Source organism: Euphorbia lathyris, chromosome 5 (genome assembly GCF_963576675.1).
Source record: "Euphorbia lathyris chromosome 5, ddEupLath1.1, whole genome shotgun sequence".
Classification (NCBI taxonomy): Eukaryota; Viridiplantae; Streptophyta; class Magnoliopsida; order Malpighiales; family Euphorbiaceae; genus Euphorbia; species Euphorbia lathyris.
In genome coordinates this window covers 75,900,710-75,914,873 of record NC_088914.1, presented here as the reverse complement: position 1 = coordinate 75,914,873, position 14,164 = coordinate 75,900,710, and the positions used below count along the sequence as shown (strand labels likewise).

Here is a 14,164-nt window from a genome sequence, read left to right as displayed (position 1 = left end):
AATTGAAGAATTGTTTGAATTCCATTCGGATTGAGTTTGATTTTGATTTGATTTTTTTGATTGGTTTGAGTTGGATCTTTTTTTCTACTGCCAAAACTTGTATTTATACAGCAAAAATAAGTAATTGTTCAGCAAGGAAGTTCCATAACTGCTTTCCCCTACCAACCCATGTTTTAGCTCCACTACCTCACTTCCCAACTTCCACGATTTTTGTGCTGCTCAACCATTGATTTAATTGGTTAATTATTCAATTCATCCAGAATAATTGATAAATTATCAAATCGGTCCAATACTTCTAAATTCTCACACATGTTGACGAAAAAGATACAATTGACAAAATAATACCAAATCCAAGCCAAATTAAATTGCCTAATTACCTAATTCCCTCCAACTCCATTAATTTTATCAATTTGGGCCAAATTAAGTAGATTAATTACGAAATTGCCTCAAATTAAAATATGGGTGAAACAATACTACACAAACTTCATTAAAACTATTTTGATTAAATTTGAAAACTAGAAGATAAGTTATTTTATTTCTATGATTAGTGGCAATTTAGTACTTTCATATATAAAAATAAATAAAGGGATTAACGAGTTGATTAAGGTAAAACTTAAGGATCTTATAATGATTTATCCTAAGAAAAATTACATTTAGGATAGACTAAGAGTCTGGCCTGTTTGGTTTAACTATTGTTTGCTGTTTGAAAAATACAGACATTCCATACTTTTGTAAAGAATTACAATTCATATAGAAAGAAAAGCACAAGGTTTATAACCAAACACCTAAAACTTTTATTTTGATGACAAAATAAGGAGAAAACTACTCTTAATTAAATTACATTTAAATTCCTCTTTTATAATCCTGTGGTAAGAACTTCCTCGAAGCTTTCATTGGCCTGGGCTAAAAGATACTCTTTATACCATACATTTTTTGTTGCAAACTTAAAATAAATATTAAAAATAGTGTGAACATATCTAATTTTGATAATATTTACTTTTAATTAAATGACTGGTTGTCGAAGTCAGCTGATTAATTTCAACTACATTGGCAGTAACAAGTGACACTCTCGACTCCATAACCAAAAGTAAGGGCTTGACAAAAAAAAAAAAAAAAAAGGCTTTTTTCCCTCTCTTTATTACTTTAGATAATCCTAATTTCATAATTACTTTTTTTAATTATATAAATTCGAATTCAATATTTATTAATTCTATATTTAGAATTATATAAGGACAACCTTGAATCAGAGTTTTCATGCTCATACTAACTTTCATTCAATACTGGTAGGGTGATAATTAGAAGGATAGATAACCCCTAAGATAAAGCAGTCAACATCCATCCTAATTCTATCTTACTCCCGGTGGGATAAAAGATAAGTTTTGCATCAACCCATTAACAAGATCAAACATCGGATCACTACTCATCAGCAGTGACCCATCTAGCTAGTTGAGCCTTCCTTGCCTACCTTTTCATTTTTTTATTGGCCCAACCTTCAACCATCGACTTGGTTTGATTTCACTCTTCTAAACAATTCATTTTTTTGAATTCTTCTCTTCCTTATCGTTATCCCACTAAATCTTTATTTTCTTGTAATTTATTTTCTTATTATTTTTATTTATTAAAATAAATGAAAAATATAGCAACAAAAGAAATGGAAAAAAATGAACAAGCTTGACAAAAAAACATTCAATGTGATCGGGGTAAATTTCATTAATGGTGTACAACTTTTGCACAATTTCAGATTTTGTTGTACAACCTTTAATTTGTTTAGGTGACCTCCCACTTTTGTGTATGACTTGTTAAATGACCCACCAACGCTAGTCAATCCACCACCTCATACTTTTTTCACCTCTCTTATTTAAAAATATGGGATCTCTTTAAAGTAATTGAAAAATCAGAAAATATCTCATCTCAAACCCTAAGACCATCTTAACTCTAGGATTTCAACTTATAGTGAAATCACAAACTACATTCTAGAGCTCAGAGAAAGAGTAGAAACTTACATTTAATGTCACCATGGCCGGAGGTAGACAATGACCTCTTAAGAGCATAAGAAGTTCTGGAGCCGACAGAGAAATTCGAAAACCAGAGCGTATCAATGCTGTCACTCGATTTACACAAGTTAAAATCACACCTGACAGCTGAAAATGTCTAAAGGAGTACCCACACATAGTGCGATAGGTATGTGTGGTTGTTTGACTAGTAAATGATCTAGTAACATCTTCGATAAGCATGCATCTTCTACATCTTATATATATCCATATACAATAAATAATTATGCATGACTGAGTGATCAGGATGAATAAAAAGATATGTTCCAAAATCAATACAATGTTGGATCAAATAAATAAACCTTCACAGGTAACAAAGGAAGAGTATAATTGATGGAAGAAAATTCTCTTACCTTACTACTTGTATTAATAGGTATTTATAGATTACAGACATGACTCTTGGTAAACAACATTAACTCTCTATAAATACAGATACAGATACAGAAATGACTCTTGGACAATACACTGAACCAAATTAAAGACTATTAATTATAAGTTTATTATTTCAACACACCCCTTAAACTTATAAGTTTTTATCCCTTAGTAACACCAAGAACATTTCTTGATCTGCTACATTTTCAAACTTCATCATCATTGACTTCTTCACTCTAGCCGCCATCATACCAATTATTATCTTCATCATTTTCTTCTTCCTCGTTATCATCGTCGTCTTTCTCATCATGCTTGTCGGCACCATCATCATCTCTATTATGATTGTCAACTGGTGTTTTTGGTTTTATCGTAGTGCACCTTCAACGTGAAGTTGACACAATATTACTCATGTCAATGACTCCGAGTTCTTTCACTCTTTCCTTTCTCTTTTCAACTTCCTTGACTTCTTTTTCAGACGCTTTTGATGACAATCCTTCATTGGAAAACGTCTTCTTTAATTCCTTCATTAGCTTGACCTCACATTTGTTCTCAGGCACTTGCTTGATTTTATCAGAGGCTTTCTCAATACCTTCTGCACTTTTGTTGTGCTTTCCTCCTTCTTCCACATGCTTGCTTTACTTCTTGTCTGATACTTTGATTTCTTTTTCAAACCTCTTCCTCTTTTTAGATACTTCACAAGTTTGCACCATTTGCTTTGCACTAATGTTCTTCTTTGGTTTTACTTCATCTTTGTTATCCTCATCTCACTATCTCTTTCTAAAGACTCTGAATTCTCATCAGCCCATAGAAATACCTCATCTAACAGAATGACTATATATTTCTTATATGGATCAAGTGCAAATTTATCAAGTCCAATATCTTCCTCTAAAATTCACAAAGACTGTTCGTTGTAACTTCCTCACAATTGGCTTTAATATAAGAATATCCCATCAACATGACCTTGGTAATGTTGCTCTTACTTGGAACTTCTTTTTTCTTACTGACTGGATCAGTTTCTGGCAAAAGACCAATCACAGGAGAATCTTCTATTTTCTCCTCATCATCTACATGGGCTTGTATCTTAATTTCTCCTAAATCCTCAGAATTCTCATCATCATCATTTTTTAAGGATTCCACCAGACATTGCATGACAAATTTCTTCTGTTCATCCAAAGCATATTTCTCCAATCCCAAATATTTTCCAGCAACCTTCTGATCTCCTCAAAAGTCAAAGAATCCACTTGTTCTTTGATGTGATTAATGCTATAACACATAGCTTTCCAAATCTGCAATTTGGTCTCCCATGAATCAATCATGATTTCTCTTTTCATCATGATTCTCAATTTTCAGGAGAATTTTTATCTGGACAGGTAACAGAGGAAGAGTATAATTGATGGAAGAAAATTCTCTTGCCTTACTACTTGCATTGATAGGTATTTATAGATTACAGAAATGACTCTTGGTAAACAACATTAACTCTCTATAAATACAGATACAGATACAAAAATGACTCTTGGACAATACACTGAACCGAATTAAAGACTATTAATCATAAGTTTATTATCTCAACATACAAAGCTACATAAATGAAAGTGGAGCTTCAGTAGAAGAAGCACGCCCAGATATTCCATCTTTAATTAGAGAAACATGGAAGAATATGAACAACCAAGGGCATGAGGACTCTCCATTACTTTTCAAAGCGTTTATTGCTGCAGCAATAGACCTAGTTTGGATTGCACAATGCATGTACCAATATAAAAATGTGCATGAGATTGAGGAACCGGAGACCAATGATCGTGTTTTGTCTAGTTCAATCTATTCCTTTTTAGCTAGGATCTTGGTAATGTTGATGTTGTAGAAATCGAAGAATTTAGTGTTTTAATAAATAAATAAATTTAATTTTATAATTAAAAAAAGATTGATTAAAAAATCTCTAACTTGTGGTAAAAATTGAATTAAGAAAATCACAGGAAATATGAAATTGCGATGTGTGTTAGTGATAATATCCAATCAAATATTGCATATACATACCTATCTCAACGAGTAAACCGTGTGAGTGCTTAGTGATAAGGTATATCACTTCCAGCCACAAACAGGAATTTTAACACTTAAGACACCACATTCTCAAGGATTGGGACCATTTTTTGGGACCAGTACGAGGTCTTAGTAATTTGATGCTAATGTATGAGATTACGATATTTTGTAATCTTATTTTTCTTATTTTGTAATCTTTTCTTGTTTTGTCTGCATTGATAGTGTTAAAAACCAATTGACGGATTTTGTAATATAAAAACATTAAAAACTTTGATTGTATTTTTATTTTTTTATTTTTGATGGTATATATTTATAAATGTTTTTATGTTTTTAGTCTAATTATATAAAAAATACCAATAATAATTATTTATCATTGAAGCCATATGGTATAAATTTAACATTATGGTTTTTTTTTGGGAGAGTGAATTTAGCTTATATGTAGAAAAGATTGCGATTTTAAACATAACGTTTACTCGTTAGTGCAATTTCAAGTCTAGCTGATTAACATAAAATGTGTAATTTCAAACCATATTGAGTGACCAAAATTATGGAGGTTGGAGCGAGGATATAACATGAAATTACACATAGAAAAACCCCATTTTCGTCAATTAAGCTTGAAACTATACCAACTGATAAGCATTATTTGTGTGTGGATGCTAATTGCTCTCTCCTAATAATCATATGAGTAAATTTGTACCTTATCCCTTATAATAATAACAAAATTCATCTAGTGTCCAACATGAAAAAAAAAGAATATATATATATGAAGGGGCAACGTTTATCATCTCATCCACAGCTCTAAAAAATCGGGAACAACCATGTTCATCAGGGCCATTGTTGTTAGAATTTCTATAGATACAAAGTAATATGTAAGACCTTTCGGTATTACTAACCGAGCCAAAATCTTTACATAAAACTAAAGTATTTTTTATATGCATTTATATAGTGAATCTAAATTTATATTATTTTACTTATAAATCTATTATATTTATTGTCAATATACTAGATTAATTACCATTATGTCTACTTCGAAGAATCAGGAATATAACATTAATTAATTCTGCAAAACCTAATTTTTTAATATCGAAATCATCCAACTTTGCTTTCTCCTGCTATCCATTTTTCAAGATTATTGTTATTGCCAGAATTGCATAATACATAACAAATTAAATGCAAAATTGAAAATTGAATGAGTTTGATGTAAATAAATTATGTTTTATGGTATTAGTATTGAATTCACGATAAGGATCATTGGTGTAAGTAACCCCAATATACTAATTTCTTCTTTTTCTAAAATAAATTCTACCATATTTATATTTTTGAGGAAGGAAGCCTCTTCCTTCTTCATCGTGTCATTCATATATCGTTTCACTTTGTTTCATGAGTTAACGACAGAATCTTTTTGGTCTGTAACTACCTTGTCAGTAATGAGTTACTGACGATTTATGTGATTTAGTCGCAAACTTTCGGACTAACATCGCAGAGTCGTAAAGCTTAGTCGCTAAGTTACAGAATAAATATTCAGTCGCAAACGAGGAAAATGCGGTCGCTAACCTTGCTTAGGATATAGTTCCAATCCTTCCATTAGAGACAGAATTGACGTATTTTACGAGCAATTATTCCGTTGCTAATTTTGGATTGAAGAGAGTTCATTCATAATTGAGAAAATAACTAAAACATATATTTCTAATGTGTAATAAAAAATTGACATTTATATCACATCTTTTTCTAATTTACAAATCTTGTTCAAGAATATAACTTAAATAAGAAGAAACAAAAATCTATAAATGACCAGTGTCAAAATCTTGTAGCAGTGAGTATTGAAGAGTAGATAAATCTGAAAACGTTCTGAATTGAGGAAAATAGTCAAATACCAATAGTTGGAGTCTCCTCACTACAAGAAAATCACCGATCACATACGGAAATATCCGCTGATGATGTGCAGTGGTCCGTCGGAAATTGAAATTTCCGACGGATTACCGGCGGATTGAGACCCGCTAGAGAAAGATTTCCTCAATGTTGCTTTTGCCCGAAAAGATTTCCTTTTCTATAATAAAAAATGTTTAAGGTTTGGTTTTATCCAACTTATTACTACTAGGTCCCTGTTTTTGTTCCATCTTTCAGATTTCCTTTTCTTATTTTAAAGTATACAAAATATAATTTCAATCGCACCTGAGATGAATAACACATTTTTAATTAGATGCTTACAACTAACTAATTTAGTAAGTAAATTAGGTATACAAATAAAAAATCAATGGTTTAATAAACCAAACGATAAAAAAAATCATAGCCTTAAGATCACTGTTTATGTTTATAATTAAAACAAGCATGATTCATGAATTATGTATATCCATCTTTTGTTTCGTGGTAAAAAATAAGCCACTTTCTCTTTCTATAGGAACTCTTTTCGGAACCAAGATTTCCTTTTCTTACATAGAATATATTAGTATGAAATTACGACATTTTGTAATCTTATTTTTTTCAAGTATTTATAAAGCTTATTAAGTAACATAAAATTTTATCTAAAAGTAAAAATAACAATTTTGATGGCACCTTCATCCGGGTTTGAGTTTCACTATTATTGTTGGAATTGTCATGAAACCAACTAAACTAAAAGCTCAGGATTATAGTCAATGTCCAATCATATATCTTATATTAATCTCTGACAGAAATTTCTATAGATGCAAAGCAATATGCAAGACATTTCTATAAAACCAAACTCTTTATATAAAACTAAACTATTTTTTATATGCATTTGTGTAATTAATTTATATTTAAATATTATTTTACTTACGTATCTATTATATTTATTGTCAATATACTTAATTACCATTATGTCTTCTAAGTATGCCTTTTCGAGCCGGATAAGTTTATCTCAACAATTCATTGTTAATTCACCGTAGATTATTAGACCTACATGAGTTCAATATGATCAATACATATACATTTATCTCAAAGGATTTCAACGAAACAATTTGGATTCCAATTGTCTTTCAGCCGCTATTGATATCTAGAAAATATCAGAATTTCATTCATAGTTTATTTCTTTCTTGTTTTAAGGTTGCCTTTTATGATTATTTTGCCCATTGTAAAATGCTTTCTTCCATTTGTGGATTTTCATATTGGATGTATTCTGATTTTATATAAGGTTTTACTCATCTTGTTTTATCATTACAATTTTTTATTTATTAGTATGAAATTTAAGGTTATTAATTAGTTAGTAACTGAACTGACTGATAGATTTCAGTTTAGTTATATTTCTTATTAGACTCAGTTCAATTCTAATTAATTGGCAACCCTTAATCATATCCCAGCAAATTATAAACCAACACACTCACTTTAGTCCAAATATTTCTACTCAAAATATCCTAAGATGCTCTGCAAATTAGAAACCTACCATTTGGGATTTTGATTTTGTGGATTCCTTGAGGAGTGAATACCTGGTTTCTTATTCTTCTTTATTTGACATGGTTTAGAAAATAAATTTCAAATAGTCAGGATAAGGTATATCACTTTCAGCCAATGAGGAAAGATTTGCACGGTAATTGAAATAGACTCTTGAGACAACATGGGTTTAACGTACATCTCTTGTTGATAAGGTTTATCCACTTCCAGCCACAAACATGAATCATAAACCGATAACACTTAAGACACACCACATTCTCAAGGCTTTGGGACCATTCTTTTAATATTTTTGGGGACCAGTAAGAGGTCTGATTAATTAATTTGATTCTAATGTATGAAATTACGATATTTTGTAATCTTATTTTTCTTATGTACTTATAATGCTTATTTTGTAATTAGAGGGGGAGGAGAATTAGGATAAATTATTTGATTGATTTATAGTATAATTATAAATAAATTAAATTAATTATAATCCTAAAAGGAAATATAGATTCTAATGTGATTAGAATTTTAAATATACATATATATATATATAATAGAATTAAGAATAAATAGTAATTAGGGCAAAGTACGAAAAAAAAATGCTTGTGGCTTACCTTATTTGCAAATAGAGGTATGTGGTATGTTTTTTTTTTTTACAAAACAAGGTATTTAAAATTAAACTTTTAAGTAATTGGTGATAATAAAAGCATTTTTTAATATTTTTTCAATTACATTTATATATTAACAAAATACAGATCCCAAAATCAAATTACAACTGTGTAAAATGAACTTAAATATCAATTTAATTTATAAACTGCCAGATTAGTAAAAAACGTAAAATTCCATCATATATACTATTTATTGTTTCGATTTAGAAAATTGTTTTTTTCGGAGATTATGTTTTGTTGATATGTAAGTATAATTTTTATTAAGATAAAAATGTTTTTGTTTGTAATTAGAACTTAAATGTGTAATTGTAATATATACTTTGTTTTGTAAATAAAACATACCATAGACCTTTATTTGTGAACTTTTAAACCACATGCCTCTGTTTGCAAATTGGGCAAACCACGAGCATTTTTTTCGAACTTTTCCCTAGTAATTATATTTCCTATTTAATTAAGTTAACCTAATGTGATTAGGAGAGTTTTGAAGGACGAATACATCACCAGCTCCGTGACTTGTCCAAAATAGTTGATTGGCTTCATGAACTTTGCAAATGTCTCACGAGCTCCCTAAACTTGCTTATTTTGTATCATCAGTTCCCTAATAACACTACAACAAAAACTACCTATAGAGGCAGTTTTTTTCATGTGTAGGGGCGGTTAAAACCGCCCCTACAAGCTCTAGGGGCGGTTTTGTCAACCGCCCCAAATCCGTCTCCAAAGGGATGCGGAGCTACAGATTACCGATGAAAATAGTCTCCGTCGGGATAGATTTTTTTTTACCGACGGACTTTATAGGGACGGTTTAAACCGCCCCTACACCTTCTTTTAAAATATCTATTTTTTATTCTAGGGGCGGTTTTAACCGCCCCTACTTGTGATATTTTTTTTATACAGGTTTTATATTCCAATTGGTACCTAATAATAATTATGAATTAATTTTAAATAAAGAACTCGTTAAAAAAAAGCATCATATGGATTTAGTACAACAGTTTTATTACATTTTGAGTACATCCGCCTCCACAGAACTAACAAAAAAAAAAACAGAGAGAGAGAGAGGTCAAGGTCAAGGTCAAGTTCAAGCTCTATCTCTCAGTATTACACGGTAGCAGATTAAGACATAAAAATTACATAGTTGCCTAATATGTTACAAGCTATCTTGGCTCTATATTTTACATTTGAGCAGCAGCAGCTAGGAAGGATTGAGCATCTCTTTCTTATTGACTGCCCCATCCTTGCAAATCACAATGCTCATCAATTTACATGGCTTTTCATCTTCTAGCATTTGGACTACACTTCTCATTGTTGGTCTTTGTGATGGAAATATGGAAATCTGGCAGTACACATTATTGCAATTCTCAATACCTTGACTACATCTTCCTTGAAAACTTTTGCGATTCTTGAATCCATTATACTAAATACTCTCTTTACACTTCAAGTTGCTACCAACCCAATCCACTATGTCTTTATTCTCTCCAAATTCCGCTTCCATCGGCCTTTGACACTCATTTCCTTTGTGTCATGCTCCTGCTGGATGCCCAACACCTACAAACAAGAAGCACTAGAATTAACTAGAGATGAGGGTTGAAAATACAAATAGAATATCAGGTCCTTGATTTGCAAATAAAGTTTTGCAATTACAACTGTCCAATCATATGCCTCATGAACCACTACCATTGTACACATGATTGAGGAGTCTTGGTTGGAGGTGCAATTCCTGAAATCTATAAATTACTAAAACATGTCAAGGAAGCACAAAGCATAGACCTTTTTGGTAGCCTAATATACAGGTTTCAATGATACAGAAGATTGTCTAAAACAAATGAACTACATGGAAAATATATGTGGAGTGGTATTATAATGGATCACTAGCAAAAGATTTAATATGAGATGATAGTTAAATTGGTCTAAATTACCATCTCTTTCTTCAAGTTGTTGACATCTCATCACATCAAGTGCCAATATGATACCCTCAATAGTCATCACAAATACAGATACGTTAATCGCTAACATTCTCATGCCTGAAGTGCATAGTTTTGACTTGAAATCCATAACTCATCCTGTTGTAAATCCATATCAAAAACTTCAATCTTGGAGTATCTAAAATTACAACAGTTCATAACAAAGAAACACAAACAAATTCAAGGAAAGTGCAAAACACAAAACAAATGAGAAGGAACTTTAAACTCACCTTTGATGTAACAAGAATATGTTTTAACATCATCATAAAATGTCTTACAGCAAGGTTTTATAGTTTAAATGAACAAAAAAGAAAAAAAAACTCCAAAAGCTACAAGCTAGAACTTACAAAATTTCAAGTGGCAGTATGTTATCCTTCACAACTAAGAACAACACATATTTAAACAATTCAATATCTCACTTTCTCTGTTTATTAGTGTTTCCTAATTTTACAAACACTTTGTCCAAAGTCCTTGACAGAAACCCCTTAAAAGCACTTGAAATGTAGCAACTAAACATGACTTCAAACCATCAACCATTTCAGGATTACCAGCATAAAATACCAATGGTGATCTAATCTCAAAGCAACCAATCCTAATTACTACTATATCAATGGTGATCTACAAGTCCATTCCAAATCTGTGTAACCAGCAAACTATATGGCAATGCCTCTTTAGGAAGAAAATTACGAGAAAATTTTATTTGGAAAACAAAAGAGAATCTCAAAAAAAGTAATTGCAACTATTCATTACAAATAAAGAAGCACATAGAATATATACCTTTAGCCTGTGATCACCGCCTACAAACTTGACTCCCAGAATGTGCTCTTCATCGTTGAGGAGTTCGAGCCTCTCTATACTAGTGGTAGCAGGGAGTCCAGATTTGACATTCACTTCCCTAACACTTCCAATCCCAAGCTCTCCATTCATGATGCACCTACTCATGAATGGTTTGTATCTCTGTGGCTGATTGAATCGCCTAACCAGTGGCCATACCTAATCCAAAAGAATTAAGAACTCAGAATTAAGAACTCGGTTGGTTGATCAGAACTTAGAAATGAAAACTATCCGTGTAAACCACTGAAAACAGAAATCTGGTCATTCCAGAAGCAGTTCAGCACAAAAGAATAAATTAAAAATTGGTTATAAGAAATCAAAGCATAAAAATACAAAAATCAAGGAGAATAAAAAAAACTGAAACCAAACAAAATCCAGCAATCGATCTGGATTCCTCCATTGACACAAAGAAGAGAGTCAAACACAACGAACTAAACCACCTAGATGGATCCAAGAGAAGCTAGAACTTACAAAGGCGAGTAGTCCTCAGCCGTGACCGAGAAGGAGCATTTCGCCTGCGATTCTCTCTTGCATTTGTTATCACAAGGGATTAGAAAAGTAGAAAAAACATAAAAATCGTTTTCTGTATAAACAAATCTCAATTAGCAAACTCATCCAAATTTCTAGAGAGAAAGAATGGTCGATGAACCAGACGGAGGAAAGAGGATCATAGGGAAGAAAGAGAAGGAGGAAGCTCTGTTTTTCGTAAGCGGTTTTAATGGGATCCAGATGGCAGATAAAACAAATTAATGGGCTTTTCTCTAGTGACGATTTATGGATCCGCCCTTTTACACTACATGGATAAATTTCAGTGAAGCCCATTTAGGCGGTTTATCTTGCAGCTGCTATGAAAGGGCCGGTAAAGCCCACTTTTCTTGTAGTGTAACTTGTCCATAAAAGTAGATTAGCTCCTTGAACTTTGCAAGTATCTCACAAACTCTCCAAATCGAGTATTTTGTAACAACTAAATATAAAAACAATAATACTAACTCTGGATCCTCATCCATTCAATCACTCAAGCATGAAATACGAACTCTTATAATAGGTTGAAAGGTAGAAGCAAAAAAATTACATCTCGAATAGATGAAGACGTATGTTTAGAATTTTTTTTTTGAATAAATCTGGCATCTGAGAAGTGTGAAGCCGGACATCCCAACTAGGTCGGCACCCCCGGACAAAACACGAACCCAGAGCCGCTATCATTAAATAGACAGATTGTTACTATACCAATGAAGCTAATCCAAATCGAGTATGCTTAGAATTTAGGTTTAATAAGTTTTTGTATTTAGTTGTTACAGAATAATCAAATTTAGGGAGTTGGTGAGACACTTGCAAAGTTCAGGAAGCTAATCCACTTTTATGGACAATTTTAGGGAGCTGGTGATATGGGATATTTGTATATTTAGCGAGTTGGTGAGACACTTGCAACATTCAGGGAGCCGATCTACTATTTTGGACAAGTGTAGGAAGATGATAATGTATTAGGCCACTTATTAAATAATTAACCAGATGTGATTATGAGTGTAATTAAATGAATAAAAACCCTATAAATACTCTATAGGTATTTCGGCCACTAATGAAATTGGACCAATATCTCCCTAATTTTCAACATAATTATTTCTCTCGTTTCGTCCATTTCTTTCTTAGTTCGTGTGGATACTTTAGAGACATTTTCTTCATGATCGCTAAATATGGTTGATCTGGTACTTTGAAAAGATTGAGTTGATATAGTTTGTTGAAAAGATTAAAAGCTAATCGAGGGCACCTCGTTTGCAACACTATATAGATTTTTAATAAGATATTTACGTTCAATCTATTTATGATATGAAATAACGATTAACCAATTCTATGACATATGGAAATAGAAAAGTTTTTGTTTTCGGTTGTGCCTATGCATGTTCTATTTCCTAACAAGAAATTTCAACCCATCAGTGTAATTTGTGCAACTTGAATTATATATTTTAAATAACAACTTTGGCTTTCACAAGCACGACAAAGGGAAATTGTGTACTTTTTGTGGAATAAACAGTCGCACATTTCAGATCAGCCATCTTACAAAGGGAAATTGTGGACTTAAATACAAAAACAAACGAAAACTTTCACACTTTCCATAAAAACATGTATGCAAATTTGTGTGTGAGCATCAGCTAAGTAATGCATATTAGTGTGTAGATTGTTACTATACCAATGAAGAAATTAAATTATCTTACGTTGAGTCTATATATATCCAGTTGGACACCAGTTGGAATGGACACACTAGTGGAAAAATGGCCCTTAGTGTCACTTTATTAGCAACGGTTTCTATAAATAACCGATTCTAAAGGCCGTTTGGGTTGGTTGTTTCAAATAATGGACTCCAATGATGCCTTATTGGTGACGGTTATTACAAATCACTGACGCCAAAAACAATGTGTCCTCATCCCACTTGTATAAATCCACTTTTTGATAACTAAATAATAAATCAAATACCTAGAAAGTATACCGGCATCTCGATGGATTAAAAGTTTTTGATAACTAACGATCTCCCTCTTGATTCAAAGTTCTAAAAAAAAAATAAAAAGTTTTGCATGAAGCACACCATCTCTCCATAATCAATACTTTGTTGATGCACTTTCTCACCAAAATCATCATGGAGAACCATCTCTCCATAATTAATAGTTGTTGATGCACTCTCTCAGCGGCTTTTGCTTCTTCTTCATCCTCATCTTCTGAAATCTCCTTCTCAACTGTCTTCTTAATCTAGAGACATGTCAACTTCCTCAACATTGTTTTTTTCATCATTAATTCATCCTTACTTGATTTCTATTTTTTATTATTGATTTTGTTGTTGGTTCTTCTTTTAAACTATAAACAACAAGCC

The 14,164-nt window shown here is 31.8% G+C and overlaps 1 long non-coding RNA gene across 2 annotated transcripts; it reads right to left on the bottom strand.

Annotated features, from left to right (window-relative positions):
* Positions 1–9,565: 9,565 nt before the first annotated feature.
* Positions 9,566–12,028, bottom strand: LOC136231138 (uncharacterized). Of its 2 annotated transcripts, XR_010689704.1 has the most exons (4): positions 11,776–12,028; positions 11,248–11,463; positions 10,426–10,569; positions 9,566–10,054 (listed from the first exon to the last, which is right to left on the bottom strand). It is a non-coding gene; the product is annotated as an uncharacterized lncRNA (long non-coding RNA). The 2 variants fall into 2 exon arrangements; XR_010689705.1 differs by lacking the exon at positions 10,426–10,569 and having other exon boundaries at positions 11,776–12,026.
* Positions 12,029–14,164: the final 2,136 nt, after the last annotated feature.